This window comes from Melozone crissalis, unplaced genomic scaffold, assembly GCF_028551555.1.
Source record: "Melozone crissalis strain CALT ecotype California unplaced genomic scaffold, PUWL_Pcris_2 ptg000055l_1, whole genome shotgun sequence".
NCBI lineage: Eukaryota > Metazoa > Chordata > Aves > Passeriformes > Passerellidae > Melozone > Melozone crissalis.
The window spans coordinates 835,951-851,576 of NW_026535833.1; positions in this window are offsets into that span (position 1 = coordinate 835,951).

Here is a 15,626-nt window from a genome sequence, read left to right on the forward strand (position 1 = left end):
CTTGGGAAGGCCTGTTATCCTGGGAACAGATGCAGAGGTTTTGGGAACACTAGTTTCTGTTGTAGTTTCGGGTTTCTGTTTTGGTTTCTGCTTATGATAAACAATTGTAGGTATTCTAAAACAAAAGGTGTGGTTACAGTTTTCTCTGTTAGCCTATCATGGAGTTGGATTACAGAATATTCATGAAGTTCGTTAGTATTGTTATATAAGGTGATTGATTGATCAATAAAGTTGAGTTTCGATGCATAACTATGGTCGATTCTCCCTTCATCTCCAACAGGCCGCTGCATATTCCAGGTGGGAGGGGGCTGAACACGGCCCGGCCACCCCCTCCCTCTCCCGTTTCCCTGGGGCCTGGATCTGCATTCCTTAGCTAAGTGCCCCTTCCTTCCACACCCCCAGCACGGTCCCCTGCCTCCCGCTTGGCGTGGTGGAGCAGCTGCTGATAGGCGCCTTGGCTGGGGGCAGTTTACTGCAAAGTGGCCTGCCTGGCCACATTTAAGGCATGCCATCACGCTGGTTATTGCAGTTTGAACCGCTGCTGGGATGGGAGCTAGGTGTTCCTCCTTTGCAACGTGTCTGATCATGGCAGCTATATTGGACCCCTGTGGCAGTGATCTTAAAATGTCCTTGGTGGCTGAGTTGCATTGCTGGCGTAAGCACTCTGCCAGCACGGGACCCTTTGCCTCTGAAGGTAACACAGAGGAATCTAATGCAGCCTGGAGCTTATCCACAAATTGAGTGAAGCTCTCACTCTCACCCTGTTTTATGGAAGACCATGGAGAGGGTTTGGCTACCACTTTAGAAGCGTCACGGATGGCTTCTCGGGCAGCTCGGGTCGTTGTCATGACCTCATGGGCTCGCAAGCCCTCAGCCTGTTGCTGGGGGGTGATCATAGTGGGGTCTGTGCCCATAAGCCTCTGTATGCTGGAGCCGTGCAGTGGATGGTCTGCCCCTGTTACCAAGGCTAGCTGTTTCATGCAATTATCCTCCCATTCTTGTTTGAAAACGATCATCCCTGCACCATCGAATATCATTCTACATGTCTGCTTAATATCGAAGGGAAGCATATCGTCCCCACCAAAAAGGCCGTCAATAAGTGTGCAAACCATGGCAGAATTAATTCCCTTATCCGCAATCGCTTTAACAATTGCCTGCACATCTTTCGGATTGACTGGTGAATAAGTCCTTTGGTTTCCGCCTGTCCCCCCCACACGGACCGGGAATACTAAAGTGGCAGACGGAGCCCATTCCGCGCAAGCCATTTTTATTTTCCGCCAGTTTGTGAGCGGGGTTCGGTTTTTCTCTGGTAACCCCTTCACCCAAGCGGGAGCACTGTGGCTAGTAACCTTACATGCCGCTTCTCCCTCTCTGTTAAAGCCGTAATCCCAATCGGAATCCTCCGATCCTATCTCGGGCTCGGAGCTCGAGCCCGAGTCCGAGCTGGAAGTTGAATAAGGAGACGCTTCCGGGCTGCTCTGCCTTTTCCCCGGACTCCGACCCCGCCCCCTCCTGTGGGGGTCGGGCCGTTCCCTCTCCCTGGGGTCCCCCCGCCCCCTGCTGGGGGAGGTTCTTGCCCTATAAGGACCTAGTTTGAACTGAGGGCTCTGATTGGTCTTACGCGCCTCCGCGGGGGCCGCCCCGTCCCCCCACTCGTCCGCGCATGCGTTGTTAAGCGGGCTGACCGAGTTTCCGCCCCCCGCCTCCTCCTTTCCGCCCGGACCACGCGGTTCAGCGCCATTTTAAAACGCATAAGGTGGGGGGGCGTTTTTATCGGTCCCTACGGGGTCCGCTGATTCGGCCGCGTTCCGCGCCTCCTCCGCGAGCCCCCGCCAGAACGTCCGCGGGTGTTCCCCCCCCTCCGATGGTGAATCCGCTCGCTGAGGGGGGTTTGGCGTTCGCGCCTCCGCGCGCCCGCCCGGGTCAGGCCCCTCCACGGTTTGTGTCGCCGCGCCCACCCCCAACTGCGGCACGGCTAATAAACAAGTTCGCGCGGCTATCCAGGTTTCTTGCTCTTGTCGAGCCTTTTGCAGAGCCTGGACAGCCCTGCCCCATGATTTTAGGGCTTTCCCTGAGCCCGAGGACATGGTGTCCTCCGCCAGGGCTTTTGTACAATTATCCCACACGTCCGAATGTAGGACGTCCACGGGGCTTTCAATAGCCCCAAGCTTAATCAATCTCGGCAATGCGAGAGATAAATCCCTAAGTTTACATTCTATACCCCATTGTGCATGCATCTCTGTTACGACCTTCGCGATGGCTTCCATGGTCCACGCTGGTCCGGAGGCGTCCCTCCCACTGTGGTCAGACCTGCTGCCACAGCCGCTGATCTCTGGCCAGGAGAGTTCCCGAACCCCGGGGGCTGCAGCAGTCCCGGGTTCGGCACCAGTTTGTTGCCTTCTGGAGCAAGGCAGGCGACCTGGTTCAGACGAACAGCACGGTGGCCCACTCACCAGGGCCACTCGGGCCAATGACACATGCAGACATCAATGTGATGGACGGTCAAAAGGCGTTTATTATCTCATCTCTTGGGTTTTTATAGTCTAAGGGGTCTCTACGTCAGCATGGGTCTGTCTTTACCATCTATGGTTAGTAAGAGGTGGACTGTTACTGGGTAGGGGATGGAAAGTTACTGGAATTTGGTTAAGGGAGGCTACCTTCCTATGTTAGTTTCTTATCTACGGGAAGCAGATGGTCTTATCTAAGGGGATCTGAGGGTCCTGGCTTTCCGTTACATCGCGAGATCTTCCGCAGCGCCTTTCCCTGTCTACCACAGGTGGGTGCAGGAGGGTGTAGACAGCGAAAATGAGGGTCAAAACTCAGAGGAGGTCTCTTGCATTTTGTTGAAAAGCAGGAGAAATGGTGCCTGTTGACACTTGCAAAAACAGGACTTGAATGGAGCATGCAGAGCTCTCTCCCTCCAGGAGGAGCTGGAGCAGCAGGGCTGACCTCAAGTTGGATTCAATTGGGATGTGCAGGGACCTCAATGGGCTGTGGGGCTCTCTGAGGGCCCTTGGTCCCCAGCACCCCAAAACTGCAGTGGGGCCTTGCCACACCCCCCACACCTGGGTACACCTCTGCTGTTTCCTTAGGAACCAGCTGAAAGCTGCATGTTGCTCACTGGCAGCAATACACAGGTTTTCAGGGAAAGGTGGGAACCTTTCCAGCCTGATCTGTATCAACCTTTACATTTTCAGCTGGGCCAACGTGAGGCTTCTGAAATTTCAGAGAAATCATAGAATTGTTTGAGTTGGAAGAGACCACTAAAGGTCTTCTAGTTTCACCCCCCTGCAAGGAGCAGGGACATCAGGTTGTTCAAAGCCCCATCCAACCTGACTGTGGCTGTTTCCAGGGATGGTTCATCAACAAGTTCTCTGGACAACCTGTGCCAGTGTTTAAAAAACAAAAAATCCAGTTGTAGAGGTGCTGCTGGCAGCATGATTTATTGTGGGGAAAAAGTCCCCAGCCCAAACAAGAGGGATATTCTTTGGTGTTTAACCCATTTTATTTAAAATTAATTTCCTTGACCCTGCCAGGGGGGTTCCATGTTCAGCACAGGCAGATTTTAGTTTTCCCATTACGTGGTCTGTAGGAAGCACTCACTGCTGAGTCTCTCAATGCCTGCACTGTGTGCATCCCCCAGAAACCAAAACACATTCACTTAATGACATGCAGACTGTGAGTATCAGATAAAGGAATGATGTTAAAATGGAGCTGAATCCCTCCCTGGGTTTTAATCTAGGCTTACAAAGCCTGGCTGCCTTTCCATGAGCCCCAGACAGCCATCCCTGAGCCTGCCTTGTGTTCCAATCTGGTTGGATGCACGTGGAAAAATTCTCTGCAGAGGAGGACTGGTGCAGTGGGTGGTGGAAGTGCCTTTGGTTTGATATCCTCCCATCAGGCAGCTGCAGGAACAGGGAGATCTCAGCTGGGGGATGAAAGAAATATCACAAGGACAAGCCTTGGCCTTTGTGACCTTGGAGCTGTGTGTCATTTCCTACTGTCACCCACACACAAATACTCTGTGTCACAGGAAGATTTTTTTTTGTTCTGGTAAGTCTTTGTCTTGTTTTGTTTTCATATCATATCATATCTGGTTTCAAATCATATCTGGTTTTTGGTTTTTGTTTTTTGGGGTTTTGGTGTTTTTTTTTTTTTTTTTTTTTGAGAGTGCATTCCCATGCCTGAGAGGTGAGCAAATACATCAGATTTTGTATTTAAAGCAGTCTTTTATGTCTCTGCCTCAGTCATATATTCATTACACTTCACTTTAACCAGTATTTGTCTCTCTGCAGTACGTGATTGCATTATTCCAACTCTCCATATCTGTCCAATCTCCCCCACCTTTTCAGAGCTGAATGGAACTGGGGAGATCATTATTAAAACACAGAAAGCAAAGAAATAAAATTAACCAGAGCACCAGTTCTCTTTGTGCTGAATACACTGAGGAAATAAAAGGGCCTTCCACTTCTAATAAAATCTGGATGTGAATTGCCTCATAAAAGCTTGGATGAATTATATTCAGAGGCCAAAAAGAGAGAAGAGAGAGAGCTTGGAGCCCTCCACCAGCAGGACGCTCTCCCTTCCTTGGTGTGCAGCCCAATGGAAATGCCAGGAGAGCTTTGGGATCAGGTGAGATGTTCTGCTCAGAGGATGAGCTTCAGGCCTGGATGAAGCACTTGAGGGCCACAGGCTGTTCAAGTCCCTCCCAGTGAAATATTAGTGCTGCTGAAATTGCTGGAGTTCTTCCTGCTGCCTCCTGAGGTCTCAGCCCTGCCTAAGGTTCTTGCCCAAGTTGCTGGCTGGTGGAGGAAGGACCCTGCAGAGTTGTGGTGACTTTTCAGCCCTGTTCATCCCCACTCTGATCTCCCAGGGTCCCAGGAAGGTTTTAGGATATGGACTTGGCTTCTAAGCTTCATCTGTGTGCTGGAAGAGGAAGGTGGTGAGGGACATGCCCCAGGTGTCCTCTTGTCACCAGCAATTCCTGCTGTCCCAGGACACTGCTTCTCCCAGGAGATGCAGTCTGGTGACGTGCTCACCTTTAAGGATATATCTGATGGTGTTGGCTTTTCTTTTGGCACACAGATTGAGCTGAAGCCAAGGGGACTGTGCCTAACTGAGTAATGGAGAGATTAACAGCCCAGAAAGCCAGGCCTGCACGGTGCTCATTGATTGTTTCTCTCAAATATAAGCAGAGCAGCCCAGTGTCAGGCATCTGAGGAGAGAGGAGACTGCAGAACTGATGTACTCCTGCTAATGAATAATCGTTAAACTCCAAAGGAGTTTATTATTATTGCCATTAATTCTGGTTGTACTGTGCCTGGAGACAAGGAAGGTGGAGAAAGATGAGTTCATGAACTGCATATTACAGAGTAGATTTTATCCTGGTAATATGAGAAAATTGATCATTTCTTAAGTGAGAGGACTGATAAAATCACTGACTTCTGAGGAGCAACATCATTGCTTTTATGTGTTCAACAAGCTCACTGGGATGGCGCTGGAGAAGGGTCAAATCCCTCTTCTGGACATCCTAAGGTCAGGAGTTTGTTTGCCCTCAGTTTCCCAGAGGGGGGAGGGAAGCAGGAAACACCATCAGCGTTCACACCTTCAGTTCTATTAGGATTTCTCCTCCATGTTAACCATGAGGTTTTACTTACCCTGAACTCAGAATAAATTGCCAAAAGTCAAGGAAAGCCATAGGAAGATCCCTCCAGCCATAACAGGGATGGACCCAAGACAGGGGTTTCATGTTGTTCCTTAAGGTGTTTTGGATCAAGAGTAAAATACCGTCATGATCTGAGAACCCTGCTCTTCTTCACACTCCCCAAATGACTCCAGCACATTCCTGAGCAAGAGGACTCCTTCCTCTCCTGGAAACTAAAAAGTGAAAGACAAAAAACACCCACAAAAAAATATCTATTGTCATTTGTGCAGGCCAAAAGGGAGGTGCAAACTGCTCTCTGCCTTTTGGTTCTGTGATCAGTGTATTTCCAAGTCTCTAGAGCTGAACCAGGAAGAAGTTGCGTTTGCTTTCTGCAGAAGTGCTGCCTTCCCATGTGGAGATGTTTCTGTATTTCTTGGCTCAGAATGGAAGGAGCAAATATGAATGTATTCATGACCCTTCCCCCACGAGATCTTTAGGGTGAAAGATGGAATCAGTCACTTCAATGGGTTATCTTGGTAGAGGAATTTAACACCTAACTGTAGTCATTAATTAAATAATTCCTATGTACATAGTACCCTATGCTGGTTTAGCCAGTGCTCTGAGGAGTGGGCTAGGAATGCTTATTTGTGGGATGGAAAGCCAGGAGCAGGCCTACTTTCTGGTGAATAATTTGAAAGCTGGAACTGTGATCCCCATATTTTTCCTATAAATGCTGCAGACTCTGACCCACCTTTTTGTGCTTGCACAGCTTGGAGGGCTGTGTGTACCAGGTCGCTTGAGAGCCACCAATACAAGCCAGGGAAATGTTGGCATTTCCAAGAACTGAGAGAGGGCTGGGACACAGCAGCACTGATCTTTGGGAAAAATAACCCACTAACCCTGCCTGCCCTGGCGAAACTGTGTCAAAAATCTGGACTAATCTTTGGTGACAAATGGCCTGGAAAGTGGGAAAGGAGAGAGCTCATGCTCTTTTGTAAGAATAAAGATGAATTAATTCTTGATTAGGAAAGACAGCAAGTGGAGACACTTCCAGCTGCATGGACATTGTCTTGACATTGGCTGTTAAATGCCTAATGATGACAGTTAGCGTGAATTAGCTACTGAATATGTTTTATTGTGTTTTGTGGTCCCCAGGGCAGACATGCCAGAGACATTTAAAGAGAATGAAAACAGAGAAGAGGAGGCCTCCATACAGATAATTTTGAATCTGTAATGTCTGGTTATTAATGGTATTGAACAGTCAAAAAGCCACATGTGGCTCCCATATAGTACATGTTAAGCCTCAGCATGTTCTGTCTTCGTAAATGAAAGCTTGGGAAAGTGGATGGATCCCAAAATGACAGGCAGAAACATACCTGTACACAGGAATTGGTTTTTTTTTTTCCATTTTCCAGGCTGAAAAGTGGGGTAATGTTTTTGGGAAGCTATTGAGCTGGCAGCTTTTCCCATCCCTTTCCCAGGATGCCAATGCAGGGTCCAATTTTCATTGCTGAAGTCAGCGTGAGTTTTTCTCAAAACGTTTGACCATCAGAAATTCAGATACAAGGGAAAAAAAAAGTCATCAGAACTCAGCAGGATCCAATTTTCCATCCCTGCATTTCAATTTGACAACAACAGACTATAAAAAAAAAATGCAAATATGACTTTTGCTGTGGACAGGAAGGAGAGAGGGTGCTGAGAGCTCTCGTGTTGTTTGATTACTTTAAAGCCTTTCCTGCAGAAACTGAAATGGTGAAATTCTGCTTGAAATGTGCTGGGTGCAGTAAATCTTCAGCTTGGAGCAGCCTCCCCCAGACCTTTATGTCTATCTACCTAAATTCAAAGACAGGATTTTTTATTTTTTGTGTGGCTCATCTGTGGATTCACCCTGAGTGCTTCTGGTTTAACCATCCGGTTTAGGGAAAGAAGAACCAGAGAGATTCCAGCTCTTTCCCCCAGCCCAGCCTTTTCTGTCCTGTGATGTTAATGAGCGATAATGCTTCATGAGGGTTTTTCACAAGCTATTGCTGCTCAAAAAAAAAAAAGGCCCAAGGATGCCTTTTATTGTCTCCTCATTGTGAAGCTCAGAACATCACAGTAAAATTGAATGATTTAACAAGCTGCTTTCTTACTGCCCTCTCTGCCCTTGTTCTCTTCACTGAAGCTTTCAGGTTGTGAACCATTCCAGAGAAACACCCAAGCATCCCAAATCTTCAAATCCCAAAGCAAAATGGGCTGGTTGGCACCTCCTGCCCAACACCTCCCCAGCTCTTCCACCACCAGTTTGTAAATTCCCATTGGAACCAGCAGGTGATGCTGAAGCAGAAAACATGGAGTTCATTCTGCCTTCTATTAGGCTTTTCTTTTCCTCCCATATAAAATTCACAAGTGAGGAAAAAAATCCTGTGATCCTGGTGGGGTATTTAGAAACATAAGATAGAAATGCTGGCATGCAGCACGTGGCTTTGTTCTCACTGTCTGCTCAGCTCTTCCATCCCCGAAAGTGGGTCCAGCTTTTATAGGCCAAAAGAGCAAGTCCAAGTAGCTCAATGATATTTTTAGCCCAGAAAGCCCTGCAGCTGATGGCACACTTCACAATCAGCAGGGGACACAGCTAGGCCAAAGCCCAGACCTCTGCTGGGAGCCTTTCTCCTCAAATACCCTTCAGACAAACTTCCCTGCAAGTCAGTTTGGAAAGTTTCTTCAAATTCCCAGCAATTGGGAAAATCCGAGGTCGTCCTACCGTTCATAGATGAGGTCTCCAAATGTTCTTCAAATGATCCATTTCTGGCATATAACTACACAGGGTTATGTGAAAGATTCTAAAGCAGCTGCTCTGGAGTCAAAGAGCCAGCACTAAGAGCCCTTGTCATCTTTTTGTAGCTAAATCACAATTTCGGGACTTGAAGGAGTTTGGAACGAGCTAGAGAGCAGACCTCTGAGTGTTTTAGATTATGCGGTTTATGATTCTTATCTTCTACACAGACAGGAAGGGTGAGTTGTGCTCACATCTACACCACATGGCTCAGAAGGTAACAAGACTTCAAGTTACAGAATATTTAAATGATTTATTAGCCAATAAAACATTGCCAACAAAGATATGTATGTTTCTGACCCAATCCTTCAGTATTTCATGCCATGGACTCATGCTACAGTGTAAGATTTCTCAGCCAATCATGTTCTGACACACAAATCTACAGCCCTGCATTATAAGCTTCTTGTTTACAGTTGCAACTACTTTTATTTTTTCTATACCTTAAACTCTAAAATGCTAAACTTTCCTCTACTTAGCTTAAGGTGTCTCTCTTTTATACTATGAATCCACATTCTCGCTTCTACCACCTAAGTTTGGAAGCCCTTTCCAAGGTCTCCGATCAAATCCTGTGTTTAATTCTAAGCTCTGCTGACAAGACCAAAGGTCTGAGATTTCCCTGCATTTGGGTTTCCAACAACACCAATGCTGTTAGTTCCAGAGTTCCCAGGATCACTCTTGCAAGTCAACTCTGGCAGGAACAAGGCGGGCAGCTGCCGGGGGGCTGCTTGTGGCCTCTGCCAGCCCATTGCTCAGGGCTTGCCAGCGCCCCAGCCCCTCAGGGGCTGCCCCAGCCCGGCCAAGCTGCCCGGCAGCAGCGCCGCAGCCCCACAGCAGCTGCAGACCAGCCCCATCCAGAGGCACCTGGGAGCCCTCAGCAAGGCAGCCAGCAGCTCACGGGCAGGAGGATACAGAGGGTGGTTCCTTCCTGGCACAGGGCTTGTGGCCATCTCCAGGCACCGCTCTGTCACGGATCCCTGCAGCCCCGGCCCCTGCCCACCCACTCTGTCACCAGCACAAAGGCTTCAGCAGAACCACCACAGGACAAGGGGCTTCTGGCCATTTCCCCTTGCCCACTGCATGCCTGGGCAGCTTGCTGAGCCAGGGTACCCTTCTCCCCCTCTTCCTCTATGTCCTGAAGACTCTGGGTGGCAAAAGAAAGCTCCTGGGAGTCTGTGTATTATAACACACTCTATATTCATATACTAAAGAAAAAAAAAACAAAAAGAAGAAAAGAACAATCTCAAAGAAATGGAAAATTCCAGCTGGCTCAGGTGGCCCCAGCAGACAGAGCATCTGGCATCAGGTCTCTGCAGAGCGGCAGCAGCGCAGCCAGCCGAGCCCCGACAGACGAGGCCGTGTCCTCCATGCCCTGCGGAGCTGATCTTGCAGCCTCTGGAAGAGGGAATATCGCTCACTCTGCAGTGCCTGGAGGACATACAGTGTTTCTAGTGCCACGTCCAACACTGCACTGCTGATGTCCTCTGTCAGCGGTTCAAGGGCTGCAGGAGAGAGGGACAGAGCCATGGTCAGATCCCGGATCTGCGGGGAGCTGAGGAGAGCCCCCTGCCAGGGCCATCCCAGCCGGCTCTAGCCATGGCCAGGAGGGAGCAGGGACCAAGGGCACCGGCCCGAAGCTGCTGGCCACGAATCCCCAAGGTGGCCCTGAAATCTCTGTGTGCTCTGCCGACGCCACCCCGTGTCCGCACAAGGAGCAGAGCCCTCTGCAGCCGGGGCAGGGATTGCAGCTCCCCCAGCAGCCCCCACTGTCAGCCCGCTGCCCTCACTCACTCACCAGTGCAGATCAGCTGCAGCTCTTCCTTCTTTCCCCTCAGGTGCCGCCCGGCCATGCCTGTGAACACAGAGCCTGTCACGGCCCCAGCGGCACAGCTCCCTGCCAGCGGCGCTGCCGGCGCTGTGGCCACACGGGCTGCTGGCCCGGCAGGGCTCAGCCCGGCCCTTGCCGCACGCTGCCGCCCCAGGGCACAGCTGCCAGAGGGCGGCAGCAGCAATGCCCAGGCCAGGCAGGGCTCCACGGCGCCCCAGGGCACGGCTGGCGCTGCCGGGGCAGCACGTGGGGCTTGGGCCGAGCTGCGGCGGGCCGGGGAGGGAGCTCGGGCTCGGGACTCACCCATGAACCTGATGGCCGCCTCTCGCAGGGACTCCTGTGGGCTCTGCAGGTAGGGCAGGGCCCTGCGCAGGTGCTCGGCCGCTCGGCTCCTGTCCTCTGCCAGCTGCAGAGAGCGGCAGGAGGGAAGGGTTGGCGCGGGCTCAGCTCCTGGGCCGAGCGCTGCCTGCACCCAGCCCCAGCCTCTCCAGCCCGCACAGCCCTGAGGCGCGGCCAGCAGCCGCTGGCCAAGGGCTGCTGCCCGAGGGGAGGGGCAGAGGGCCGGCTGCTGCCCGGGGAGCCGCGGAGCCGCCTCGCAGCCCCGCCGGGCCGGGGCTCCATGGGCACCCGACTCAGGCCCACGGCAGCCTGGAGAAGAGCTCGCGCGGCCTCTGCGTGCAGCACCGGGCAGGGGCACAGCTGCCAGCCCCGCACACTGAGCACCACGCTCAGGGGGCTTCTCCGGGCTGAGGCGGGGGCTCACAGGCTGTCCTTACCAGACACTCGCTGAACTTCCACACATTCTGCCTCTTCAGCAGTCTTTCAAGATCCCTTCTCTTCAGGAACTCGGCCACACCAAGCAGCGTTTCCTGAGAAGCCTGGAGAGCAGCAGAGACGTGGACATGGCCCCACAGCGCAGGCCACAGGACCCGCGTCCCTGTGCCAAGGCCTGGAGGAGGCTGCAGTCCAGCAAGCGCCAGGGCAGGAGACAGCCGAGCCCCCTGCCAGGGGGACAGCAGCAGCCCACAAGTCCTCACCTGTGCCACAAGCCGCTTCTCATCATGGCAGTGGAAGAAGAGGGGCAGCAGGCTCTGGTGCAGGGGTGTCTTCAGGGCCTTTTTTTCCTTTTCCTGTGGAAGAGTCAGCAATGTTCTGAAGAGCAGTATGGAGATCAGCTGAACCTGCCAATTGTTCTGTATGGAAGGAAGAACAAAATACCTCAGCATTGGCTGCACGGGGCTCAGCTTGGCAACGGCCTGCAAATCCACATGGCACAAAGTGTCCAGACAGCACCCAGTGGCCGTGGCTGGGAGCAGTGAGCCTTACGTGGTCAAAGAGTGGCAGGAGCGCCTCAAGCAGCTGCATTGTGATGGGGCCAGGCATCAGCATGTCATTGTCCAAAATGATAAAGCTGAGGAGCATGACTGTCATGAAAACTATCTCTCCATCTGCATCCCACAGGAATTCCACAAGGCTTTCAGTCAGGCTCCACATTTTTTTGGTCTGTGAGGAGCACAAGTTTGTGAAACGCCATCCTGCTGCCGCAAGGCCCAGAGGCCAAAGCCTGTCCCGAAGCACTCAGGCAGCTGAACTGGGAGGCAGAAGAGCTGAGAGCAGCTGCCCCAGCACCCAAAGCCCTGCCAAGCCCAAGTGACTGCATTCCCCAGCTCAGCCTCAGTTGCTGCCCCATTCTCACCATGGAGGGCTCCTCAATGAGCTCTAGAAGGGCCCTGAGTGCCAGGCGACGCCTCTCCCTGCACTCGCTCTGCAGCTGCCTTGACAAGATTTTCAGGACTCTTTTAGCACCGCTTTCACTCAAGTCCAGGAACTGAAGGACCTGAAAGGCACAGGGCAGTGACAGGGGACGCAGCCGGCAGGAGCCTGGGGCCGCACAGGGCTGGGCCCAGGCCGCAGCACAGGGTGCAGGCACCGTGCCAGGCAGCTGCGGCTCCAGGAGGGCAGAGAGCTGGGAGGCAGCTCAGCCAGGCAGCGCTGGCCATCAGGCTCACCTCCACAAGGAACGCCAGGGCGGGCAGCTCCCAGCGTGGCTCCTGTGTGCTGAGCAGCCGCAGCAGGTAGCGAGCGATCCGGGAACACAAGGGGATGGAGACACAGCACATCTCCCTGGCAGGAGAAAAAGGAGCCAAGACTGTGGGCAAGGGGGACAAACCGCTGCCAGGAGTGACTCATAGAGGTCTGGTCCTTCCCCAGCATCCTGCAAGGGGCCCTGGGCTATTTGGGAGGCAGCTCCTGGTGGGCACCCTCCTCTCCCAGCCTTTTCCAATCTGCTTGGCCGTCTCTCGGTGAAAAGGCCCTATGGCCCACAACCTCAGGGACTGCGTGGGGCACCTGGGCACGGAGCAAACATGTCAAAAGGCAGTGGGGAGAAGTGGGTCTCACCTGGCCAGCAGACCCACGGCATAGTGGTGGGTGTCAGCACACAGCAGCATGTCGCAGCCACAATTGCGTTCCATTGCCACCACCACATCCCCGTGCTGCATTCGGCAGAGCAGGGACTTCAGGGTCCTCACTGCAAACCTGTGTGCACAGCAAAGCCCAGGTCACGCTGGGAGCACTGGCTCCCACCCAGGGACATGGCAGGGACAGGAGGAGTGGGATGGAGCACCTGTTGGGGCTGGTGGCAAGGCCATATTCCTCCTGGCATCCCTTCCAGAAGGTATCGACTTCCTCTGGCATATCCAGAGTGCCCAAGAACACTTGGGAGAGAAGATGCACAAAGAGGTGGGGGAAATACACCATCACCTTATGTGGGACACAGGGCAGGACGATCTTCCACATCACCACAGTTGCCTGCAAAGGACAAAGCCCCCCGAGAGAGCGCTCAGTGCCCAGGTGTCCGTGTGGCAGGGCCCGAGCAGGGCAGGGAGAGGCTCAGAGAGACGCAGGGGGAGCACGGGGCCTGGTGGGCCTGAAGGTGCCCCTGGGCTAGGTTTCAACCCAGCGCCTGAGGCAGGGAGATGCAGTGGGAGAAGGAGGATGGAGAGCTGCTGGAGAGGCAGCCTTGGGGCCAGCAAAGGCCAGTTACAGAAACTCACAGCCAGGACAAAGACAGCCGTTTTGTCCCCATCGGAGGTGCATGTGGGGTGCTTGGGCCAGCTCCCCAGCACATTCCGGAGTATCAGCAGCGTCGGCTCCGCAGTCCTGGGCGAGCACATGATGCTCATCCACATGGTCAAAGCAGCTCTGTGGGGTTAGAGCTCTGTCTCAGGGGGGTCTCGGACACAGCACTGTGGCCTGGGCAGCAGTGGGGACCTGAGCTGGCTGCCAGCTCTACCTCTGCACATTGCTACTCACCAGCAGCAGCCAGGCAGCCCAGCCCTGTGGGGACAGGCCCCTGAGGGGCAGGGAGGGAGCACGGCAGCAGGCTCAGGGCCTGACGTGCCAGGGCTGGGAAAGGCAGCAGCCAGAGGGCCCTGGAACTCTCTGTTGGTCAGACACCTGGGCCAGGCTGTACAGGGTGATGGGCTGGCGAGCCCTGAGCCCTCTGGGCAGGTTGGCCCCATACCTGTCACATGACGGGGCCACACGCAGGAGCGTCATGACTACGTCAGTGGGCTGTGCTTCGGTGAGATCCAGCAGGGTCCTGTTCAGCCTGTGCTCAGCAAACTGATTGGCCAGGAGCCACTGGTGGATGTACCTGACCAGGGCGGGCACCTGGAGAAGGCATGGGGAGACTTGGAAAGCTGCCAGAGGGAGCAATGTTCCCAGCTTCCCCAGAGAAGTGCTTCCCTTCCCAGCACACTGCCATGGCCTCAAAGAGTTACAGTGACCAGCAAGAATGGCTTGGGATGCCAAGCAATTCCTGGGAGGATCAAACCCTGGCCACTGGCTGCTTACTTGCTTTGGATTGGAAAAGTCCTCCTCTACCAGCATATCCAGCAGGGCAGCACTGGTCTTGGTTTGGAAGATGTGCGAATATGCTCTGAGCCCCGTGCCCATGGTGCTGGTCTCTTCCTGCCGAATTTTCTTGATGAATTTGCAAACCAGCTGTAGGAGAAGGGCAAGAAGCCAGGGATGTTGCAGGGAATGCTCGAAGCGCAGTGCCAGCAGGCCCAGCCCAGGTGGGGGTGGCTGCAGGTACCTGCGCTGTTCTATGGAACAGGCCGCAGGTGCGTTCCTGCTCTTGTGTGCGCTGCAGGGCTGCACCTGGCAAAGAGCGAGCGCAGCCAGAACTGAGGGGCTGCAGGAGAGGCTGGAGAACACAGCCCAGCCCTGCGCTGCCCAGGCAGGGACAGCCCCAGGATGGCCCAGGGGATGGAGCACGGCCACTGCAGGGTGTCTGCCCAGCCCCTCTTCTGTCCTGTCCATGGGAATGGGATGGGATTGGGTGGGATGGGATAAAATCGGATGGGATGGGATGGGATGGGATGGGATGGGATGGGATGGCATGGGATGGCATGGCATGGCATGGCATGGCATGGCATGGGATAAAGTGGGATGGGATAAAGTGGGATGGGATGGGATGGGATGGGATGACGCCAAGCTGGCTGCGGGCACCGACCCTGTGGCCCAGCTCTGCCACTCACCCTCCTGCGGCAGCTCAAACAGCACCACCTCTTTGGTTTGATGTGCTGGGGCAGCTCCAAGGCCATCTTCCTCCTCTTCCCCCCAGGCCACCTTGGGCACTTTCAGGGGTCTCTGCTCCATGTTAATGACGGGATTTGTGAGGGCACCTGCAGAAGAGAAGCCTCGGGAAGGCCACGGGTCAACAAGTCCTGTGGTCTGGCCTCGAGGTCAGCTGCAGGAAAAACGCCTCTGAAAGGCTCCGGGTCAGACAGGAACAAGTGTGCTGTGCGGGGGCTCCTCACGGCACAGCTCTGTCCCGTTCTGCCCCATTGTGTGTTCCCAGCACCAGGCAAGCTTCTATTTCCCACGTGTCACAAAGGGCCCTTGTTCACCGGGTTCCATTCCATGGCACAGAGACCGTGCTGCAGCGAGCCATCCAGGGCCCTTGCACACACTGCCTTCTGCCCTGGGGCCGCCCCCAGCCCAGGCAAAGGGGCCCAGGCTGGAAGGAATACCTGGCCCCAGGTGTCTAAGACAGCCCGACAGGATCTTTAGGAAGGGCTCAGACCATCAGCAAACGCTACCCGGCTCTGCGGGCTCAGTCCTATCCCCACATCTTTCCTAGAGAGCATTTGAATTTCTAAATGAGAGTCATTTGAAGGGAGGGGATTTACATTTTCCATTTCAGAGAAGCCTTCTGCCTTCATTAGCCAACACCTCTCTCTTCAAACCAAGACAATTGTTTATCATCTTGCAGATCTGCTGTTGCTGGGGAGCCCCGTTTTACACCAGGGACCTGGAGAACCATTCCCAGC